Source organism: Lemur catta, chromosome 6, assembly GCF_020740605.2.
Source record: "Lemur catta isolate mLemCat1 chromosome 6, mLemCat1.pri, whole genome shotgun sequence".
In the NCBI taxonomy this organism is placed as follows: Eukaryota; Metazoa; Chordata; class Mammalia; order Primates; family Lemuridae; genus Lemur; species Lemur catta.
This window is the reverse complement of record NC_059133.1, coordinates 89,632,948-89,642,721: the sequence shown is the minus strand read 5'-3', so window position 1 is coordinate 89,642,721 and position 9,774 is coordinate 89,632,948. Positions and strand designations below refer to the sequence as shown.

At 35.6% G+C, this 9,774-nt stretch overlaps 1 long non-coding RNA gene across 1 annotated transcript; it reads left to right on the top strand.

The window, feature by feature from the left end:
• Nucleotides 1-1,853: 1,853 nt before the first annotated feature.
• On the top strand, nt 1,854-8,843 carry LOC123639485. Its single transcript, XR_006735742.1, has 4 exons — nt 1,854-1,936; nt 5,604-5,636; nt 6,677-6,697; nt 8,812-8,843. It is a non-coding gene; the product is annotated as an uncharacterized LOC123639485 (long non-coding RNA).
• The last annotated feature ends 931 nt before the right edge of the window (nt 8,844-9,774 follow it).

Here is a 9,774-nt window from a genome sequence, read left to right as displayed (position 1 = left end):
GCACTTTGTACATGCAATCTTATTTAATTATCACAAAAATTCTACCAGTTAATTATTACTTTTTCTCTTTTATAGATGAGGAGAATGCAGCTTAGAGAGGTTAACTAGTTTGTAAAAATTACACAGCTAGTAAATGATGAAGGCAGATTTTGAAACTACATCTGAATTCAGAACATTAACACTTAACTCTTTTTTTTTTTTTGAGAGAGAGTCTCACTCTGTTGCCCAGGCTAGAGTGCCATGGTGTTAGCCTAGCTCACAGTAACCTCAAACTCCTGGGCTTAAGCGATCCTTCTGCCTCAGCCTCCCGAGTAGCTGGGACTACAGGCATGCGCCACCATGCCCGGCTGATTTTTTCTATATATATTTTTTAGTTGGCCAGATAATTTCTTTCTATTTTTAGTAGAGACGGAGTCCCGCTCTTGCTCAGGCTGGTAACACTTAACTCTTATATTCTATTGTATAATTCTATTCAAAATAAAAGGACCATGAAAACTGTTACAATTGATATCTACAAAAAGGATGATGCATAAAGTGAGTAGTATAGAAGCTATATCTACAATCACCACAGTGTGGCGCCCTAGCATCACACATGACACAATAATTACTTAGAACAAACGGAAAGTTTTCTTTTCTTTTCTGTTTTCTTTTCGAGAGAGTCTCACTCTGTCGCCTGGGCTAGAGTGCTGTGGCGTCAGCCTAGCTCACAGCAACCTCAGACTCGTGGACTCAAGTGGTCCTCCTGCCTCAACCTCCCAAGTAGTTGAGACTACAGGAGTATGTCACTAGGCTTGGCTAATTTTTTCTATTTTTAGTAGAGATGGAGGGGGTGTCTCACTCTTGCTCAGGCTGATCTTGAACTCCTGACCTCAAGCAATTCTCCTGCTTCGGCCTCCCAGAGTGCTAGGATTACAGGCGTGAGCCACTGTGCCCAGTAGTTTTTCCTTTTTGGTTGTGTTCTCTCAGTCAAGCATTTTTCTAATGCCTATACAATGGTCTTGGGGGGGGGGCAATTTTTCATTGAGAATTGATAAAGTTTCTACCTTTAGAAATTTTGTTCAGACACCCAGCATGTGAGATAAAGATAAGTCTTCAGCGAGCATTTAGTTCAACTCTCTCAGTTTTAATGCTGAAGTTCAAATAGATAATAAATGGAAGAGCCAAGTCCTGAATTCATAAAAATCATTGAATTTGACTTTTCATGTTTTTGCAAGAAAGTCAACTTTTTCTCTTTACTCCCTAATTCCCTTCTGTTGAAACTAATTTCCCTTCCAAGGTGCTGCAAAAAGTGCCACCCCTAACCACACACTCTTGGACCCTTTCCACAACTTCCAACATTTTTGCCAAGGGAATGTATAACGTGTCATAAATCTTCACTTTTTATCAGTTTTCTATGAACTAAATTAAATCTTAAATTAGATATCATTCATTAAGGTGAGTCTCTCCATTATAGAGTCTCTCTGGTGCTCCTTAGTGATTTGTTTTTCCTCCACTGACAAACCAGAAAGTTCTTCCTAGATCCTTCCCCAAAATAGTTTCCGTATCATCAAGCAATTACGTTTGTGTTATCATAATCTTCCGTTGTTTGTATTCTGTTACTCACAGAATAAGTCTGTATACTGTTACTCACAGTTAAGTAAGACAGTAGAGGCCACATTATCATTTGACAATTTTAATAACATAGAACACAATGAAATCGGTGATAAGTCATATAGAGGAAATGTTCCGGTTAAAGCACCCTCATTAGATAAAAGACTTTGGAAGCCGTTCCTGTTAGCAGCAATGCTGTAATTGTTCTCTGTGAGCTCTATAAATGAGATCGCCAAAGTTCTCCAGAAGAGAGGGGGGTAAAATTTTGGTTTAAAGATGCTTTCCTTCTTTCTTTTAGCTACCCTCCTGGCTTTGAGCACAGCCCAGCAAGAGCTTCAAGCCCAAGGTAAGTCTAATATGGTGGCAGGTATGGTAAAGTTTTGATGAGTGGACATGTTAGCAACTAGATTGTCTTTCCTCAGTCACGTTTTTCTATTCCTAGAGCATAGAAAACAAGAGGTAACAGAACTGGATTAAGATATCAATATCCAATTCCAACATAGCAACTCACCAGAGATAATTTGTTAAACCATAATTTCATTTCATGTTTGTCCTTTAAGTCTATTGATTTCTCTATCAATTATGTAGGATGTCACTTATTTTAATTAATAGTACTATTTACTGCTATAACATTTATAGTACTGCTATAAATGTTTTTTTTTTTCCTTTGGGTAGATGCCCAGTAATGGGATTGCTGGGTCAAATTGTAGTTCTAGTTGTAGTTCTTTGAGGTATCTCCATATTATTTTCCACAGAGGTTGTGCTAGTTTGCAGTCCCACCAGCAGTGTATGAGTGTTCCTATCTTTCTGCATCTATGCCAACATTTATTGTTTTGGGACTTTTTGATAAAAGCCATTCTCAAAATCTAGCATCTTTTGTATTATCCTGGACAGAGCTGGAGCCCATTCTACTAAGTGAAGTATCACAAGAATGGAAAAACATGCACCACATGTACTCACCATCAAATTGGTATTAACTGATCAACACTTTTGTGTACATATAGTGGCAACATTCATCTGGTGTCGGGCTGATGGGAGGGAGGAGGAGGGATGGGCATATTCACACCTAATAGGTACAATGTGCACCGTCTGGGGGATGAACATGCTTGAAGCTCTGACTTGGGTGGGGCAAAGGCAATATATGTAACCTAAACATTTGTACCCCTGTAATATGCTGAAATAAAAAAAAAGCACTATTTTAATCAATAGTACTGATTAACAACCAATACACATTAATATTTCTAAAATTCCTCTTACCCATCCCAAGTGTCTTGCCTTATTATTTTAATCATGTAGTATTGAAATTTTAGGGAGACATTTGGTTTATTTTGAATAGAATTTCTAATAACTGAATTAATCAAAGGACAATTTCTATTAATACATTTGTCGCTTTTGTCAATAAAAATGAATTTTTAGAATCTTAATTAACTTGATCAAAGAGGCATTTTTCTATAGAATTTTAGCGATAATCCTCCTTTGATCTATTCATTTTAAATTAAGTATGTATTTATTGAATATCTATTATGTAGAGGATCCAAAAAAATATGTTATGTTACTCATTGCCCATAGGAAACAGGCAATCTTCATGGGAAAGTAAGGCTCATATATACTTAGTAAGATAGTATGTAAAAGAAGTACTAAATTCAACACTTTACTGATAGACTATATAATACAAACAAATGATACATATCACATGGACCTGCAGGATTAATAGAATGACTAAGTTGTTAGAATCAAATAGAAAGAGATTAAAGAGGTCAAATTAAATGAGCAAAAATGAAGTATACTTAGTCGGATGGCTTTTTCATAGTTAGGTTTGCAGCTATTACATGTTGTGTTACTAGAATGAATATGAAAAAGTGCTTGAGATAAGATAACCTTTGTACACATGTCATTTGCACTTCTCTATCCTTATGAATTTCCTCACTTTAAAAAGTTGTACCACTTTTTTCACATAGAAATAATATAAAACATAATTCAAAAGTTAATATATTTTATAAGTTAACCTCAGGTGTCATTTCAAAGTTTTCAGCTAAGTTTTGAAATCGTGTATTTAGGTTTTATAACCCATTTTTTGATTCTTGTTACTTTACCTACCATTCCTTTTTGTAATTTTCATTGTATATTTGATCAATATTCTCTTTTAGTGTTATATATTACTCAAAAAGAAACTTAAGAAGTCACGTTGAGAACAAAATAAAAGGACCATGAAAACGGTTACAATTGGTATCTACAAAAAGGATGAGTATAGACGCTATATCTACAATCACCACAGTGTGGCGCCCTAGCATCACACATGACACAATAAAACTATTACTACGTCTAGATGCATTATCACAATATAATGAAAGCTAGCGCCAATCATTGTAGGTTCTGTCCTCCAAGGATGCTTGGTTGTGTATATATTTGATTTTCTCTGATTCACATCTAGTTTTACTACTTCCCTGAGCAACTGCCCTTTACCTCTCATCAGACCTTCCTTTATCTAAAAAGAAAAACTAATTCTACCTGACCCTAAAGCTAGCTAGTTACCAACTCACTATCTAATGTCTTGAAAAAATATCCTTCATTTGTAGGATCCACTTTGTAACTATTCTTCAAACAACAGCAGTCTGGTCTCCAATGCCATCTCTCTTAAAACTAGCTTTCGGGGTTTTCAGTGAACTCAATGAGTGTCAAGACGAGCTTGCAGTTGGCACTGTTGTGCGTCCTCCTCCTTTGGAAATGCTTTTCTGTTATGGTTTGGTGGACTTACTCTCTCTAAATCTGTTCTTATCTGTGTGGTTGTTTCTATTTAGCATATTTGATTAGTTCCTCGGAATTCCTCAGCCCCTTCCTTATACGATTGTATCCCCCCAAATTTTGCCACCAAAACGTCTGACTTATGTACAAGAGCCCAGAGAATATTTTATCAATCTTTTATGTCAAGTTCAAGGAACACAATCTAGCCAGTACTGATTTCATAAGGTGGTGGGTTTTGGGAGTGAGTTCCATCCAAGGCTTAGGGGTTCAGTCCCTGATGCTGAGAACAAACAATACAGAGAGCAGAGAGCTTCCCCTCTGAATCCTTTCTCAGGCTAATCCTTCTATTTTATTTTTTTTTATCCACTGCTCCCCGCTTGTCTTTTCTTGTCTTTGATCCCCATGAGTGGGTAGTCTCTTTTCTTGCCCCTTTACATTCTGCTGTTGCGTAGAGAGAGGAGGGGGCTTGGATCCTACGTGTGGAGGTGGGAAGGAGTTACGTAGAGGAAAAGGACTCAAAGTGATGTGCTGTGTTAGGTCAGATTCTTCAGAAGCCAAGCTTGAAATGGGACTGTTTTTCAAAATATTTATTGGGAGTTCTCCCATAGGGAAGAGTTCAAGAAGCAGGGTAAGGTAAGGAATATAGCTAAGCAAAAGTATGGTCTCACGTGGAAACTAGCGTAGCATAACGCATAGAGAGAAGTCTGGAGCATAAATTGCTCCACAGAGTTAGTTTCCTCTGGGGCAAGGAGGCCAGACTTTTGTACCCACATGTCAGAGGGTCACAGTTATCTGGAGAAGGTGAAAAGGTATACAGGCACATTCTGTACTATCTTTGCAACCATTCTGAAATCTAAAATCATTCCAAAAGTAAAAGTTTTTTTTTTTTAAACCCTTATTCTATTTCTTTAGACTCGTAAGTGTGGGATTGGGCCCATGATGAAGAAGAATCCATTCTGCCTTATTATACATCCACGAAACAGTTGATGAAATAATATCCCCTATTAAACCATGAGAAATCAATAACATAAAAGAATATTTATATCATGCCAGAATATTTATTCTATGCCACATATTTGCTGTGAAGATATATGACATGCGGCTGTAGTGTTGTAAACAGAGGAGAGCCTCTGTATGTTCCAGTCACTTGCTGTAGTCATTGCCTGAGAGTGAAGAGGACATATTATCAAGTTGCCTTAGGATTTGCTAAAAGGAAGATGACTAGGCAGTGAGAAGGTACTCATTCTACATTGTATTCTCTAATCCCCCAGGTGTTTGGCAAGACCAGCATCAGCAAGGGCAAGGTGAGATCCTGGTCATCTCTTTTTCTTCTGTTATCTGTTTCCATACGTGGAACATGAGATTTGCTGCATTATCTGGTGAATGATATGAAATAGAGGCCAGATGTTCATGATTGGAGGGCTACCAGTTGAAAAATATGTTCAGCTATATCTAATAGAATTCTTGACTAAATGTAGCTCAGACAAATAGCAGTTTCATTTTTTCATATAACAGGAAGTCTGGAGGTAGGCAGGCTCCTATATTTTTGCTCCTCCATATCTGTTTGGGGGCCTGGACCTCTGATTGCTGTACACCTAGCCGCCCTGGCCCACTCACCGAATATTGGCAGGGTGCTCCAGTACTGTGACAGCTACATCAGCTGGCAAAGATTTCTGAAATGCTCTCGGTTGAGAACCACTGGGAACATTGCTCCCCCAAATAAAATAAGAGTTCTATTAGCACAGAAAAACAGGAAGAGAACTTGGGCTAGCCATGCCTGCCAGAGAGGATAATAAAGTAGAATATGAAAGGTTGAAAAAATAAGAAGTAAAGGAAAAAAAAAGGTTCTACTTATTGACAGAGCAGAGATGTACTTTCATTTGAAATTAGTCACTGAGTACATTGTGAAACGGGCAAAAGTAATGTAAATCTGTCATTTGAAATCACAACTAGGAACATACAACAAAGATGGAGCAAGGGACAGGCAGGTAAGAGACATCACTGTCACTTGATAAACAATTAAAGAGCAATTATACAGGTTAGTAGAGAAGATTGCATAAACTCATAGTGAAAGAACATGTCATGGCAGAATGAGCTATGTAGAACATTTTGTCATATTTTTTTTTCCAGAATTAAACAGCCTGGTGAAAGAAAACCTTGTAATAAGTGTAGCTCTTTTATAAAAAGGATCATAAGCTGCTCCCAAACTTTAAATTCTCCAATTCTGTTACTCTCCTCTCAAAGGAAAATAAAGGTTATAGAGAAAAGGGAAAGTGAGTTTTAGGTTTAATTTAATAATTGGTTGATTCTATAATTCTACTATTTTTCCTTTGTTCTCCTTTAGAAAGTCAACTCAGACAACCAAGTAAGTTTCATTTGCTTAATTTCTATATTTTTTGTATTTTTACTCTTTAATGTCCATTGTTTTCTATGGTGTAATGAACAACAGAAATTACTATATTCACATGTTCAACTTTTTATAGTGTCAAAGTGCCATAGAATTATTATAAAAGTTTGTAATGCTTCCTGAAAGTCATTAATTATTGATAATATTCATTTACATTTTAATAAAATAATTATAACCTAATTGACCTTATGTAAAGGAAGAACACTATTTCTGTTGGTTCTGGTAAACGTTTATCAGTGCTTCTTGAATGGCAGTAAGTGTGAATAGATGAGATGTATAGTTTTCAAAAGCTCCCGAAAACAACTGATTTATGTAGGTTAATGTATACATAGAGAGGGTTAAAGAATTAGAGGCCTTTAGGATTGCAAGAAATTTTTAGGACTCTCCATTGATTTAATTATTCTCTTTAGCAGTAGTCTTTGTCTCATATACTATGAATTTACTAATATATCTTTATTATCTATTTTGCCCACTCTTTGAAAGAGGGTACTTTTTTGTTTTATTCTGCTCAATACTGTGTCTATAGTGTTAACAACTCTGACATAGATAGTAGGCACTCAATAAATATTTGTTAGAAATTAAATAAGTGAGGAAATGGATGAATTAAAGGTACCTACATCTATTGATCATCCACACAATTTAGATTTCCTATACCATATTTCAAGTAAGCTTACATTTGAATACTTTTGGTGATTAAAAAATGTATACATGTACAAAAATATTTTGTTAATTTGATACAGAACTGTAACAAGATTCTATTAAAATGAACAAATATGAGTTGAAACATCTTTCCTCATTGTATAAATAATTTCTTGCCCCTCACTTATTTCAAATGCATGTATTCCAAATATACATATACTGTATATTCTAAATATATATTCTGAGCATATATTAATATTTTCCAAATATATACACAAATATTCCAAGTATATATTCTAACTATATATTTATTCCATATTTATCATATATCATATACAACAAACTATTACAGTAAGCAGGTCGGACCTGGTCTAACAGCCAGTTTATACTAATACCTTAAAAATATAATTGGTAGTGTTTTATAGTGCTTATAAGACATTTTAAAGAGAGAAATCAACTAACTGAAGAGCATAATTAAGGAGATTATATAGACATATTATGGAAAAAAATCAAATCCTTGTAGAAATACAAAGAAGGTAAAAAGTCTCACAATTCCTTTTTTTTTTCATAGACGAGGAGAAGCCAGGAATGTGTCCTGGATTTATATAATCTTTTGAGAAAAAGCAACAGAGTAGCAGTCAAGACTCAAGTCAAACCAAATCTAGGGCCCAGCCTGGCCAACAGGCCTCTAAGCAACAGTCTAAAATTTCTACCTATTGTAGTAAAAGAGTAATCCATCTTTGTACAAATGATTATGACTGCAAAAATGCTATGAAGTGCTGTGATACCTTTAGTTGTGACCTGAGGTGCATGCATCCCATTATGTTTTAACCTGACATTTTCAATTCACCTCCACAATCCAAGGCCTAAATAAGTATTGGTCACATGACCCCCTCTTCATTTCTCTGACTCTCTTATCTTAAAATCCTTTCTGTATCTTTCATCTTATATTCTTCCAGTCCAGTCTCATAGTTTATATCTGTTATACCTATAGTATCAAATTTATAGTTAGAATGCCATACAGTATAGTCTACTTTCTCCATAGTGTATAAAAGAGCATGCCATCTCAGAATAAATTCTCTATATATGCCACCTGATTTCATTTATTTATTCATTCAACAAATGTTTAATTGATTATATGTGCTGCCAAAGTGAGCACATCAGCTCATGTTTATTGAATGCCTACAATGTGCCAGGCAGTGACAATGCAGGGATAGACAGGACAGATCCAACCACCACACGCAGGCCATTGATAACATCCCAACCAAGACTATTTCTCACTAAGCAACCAGGATGTATCCTCTCCTTTATTTCCTACTGCTTCCCTTTCTTTAAGGAGAAGAAAGCATAAATCCTATCCTAGCTCAGAATTAGATGTTAGGTTTCAACCTTTGGTTGAATTATTTCCTTCTCTGTTTTTTTTTTTCCCCTAGATATTGGATGAAGAAATGGATTTAGAAGGAGGCATCACTGAGTTTATTTTTCCTGACTCTTATCAGCCAAAATATTACTCTCTCAAGTGTTGTTTTTAAACTCCTTACATTAAAAGCTCAGCATCTTCTATTTTTGAGCCCTGTGTCTTGTTTGGAGGTTTTAATTATTTTTGAGTTGTAGAAACAACTGGATTTGCAGTTCTGGTACTAGAAATAACTGGATTTGCAAAGCATATGGTCTCTGTTGTCCAGCTGGGATTCTTATGGACCAGTAGAGGATCCCCCAAGTTTCTTTAGAATATAGAATCTAAGGGATTCTGGAAAAGTTTCAGAAGACACACATTTCAATTTGATCACCAAAATGGCCGGTAGATAATTCTGAAAGTTAATATGCCATTCAGGTTCTTTGTTTTTGTTGTGTCTTGTGATATAATTGGTATTCTTTTAATCTTTCATTTTATATATATGTTTTTTAGAATAATATTATTATTGTTGGGCAAAACTTTCATGTTTTTAAAATTTCAGAATATTATGGGGTACGCATGTTTTGGTTACATAATTTGCTTTTGTATAGTTTGAGTCAAAGTTATAAGTGTGCCCTTCACCCAGATAGTGTGCATTGTACCTATTAGGTGTGAATTTACCCATCCCTTCCTCCCACCTTCCACCTACTGGATTTCCATTGAGTTTTACTTCCATATGTGAACATAAGTGTTGATCAATTAGTTTCAATTTAGTATTGAGTACATGTGTTGTTTGTTTTTCCATTCTTGCAATACTTCACTGAGAAGAATGGTCTCCAGTTCCATCTAAGTTGTCACAAAAGATACTAGATCACCATTTTTTTAATGGCTGAGTAGTACTCCATGGTATACAAATGTCAAATTTTATTAATCCACTCATGTATTGATGAGCACTTGGGTTGTTTCCATATCTAACACAATTGTAAATTGTGCTGCTATA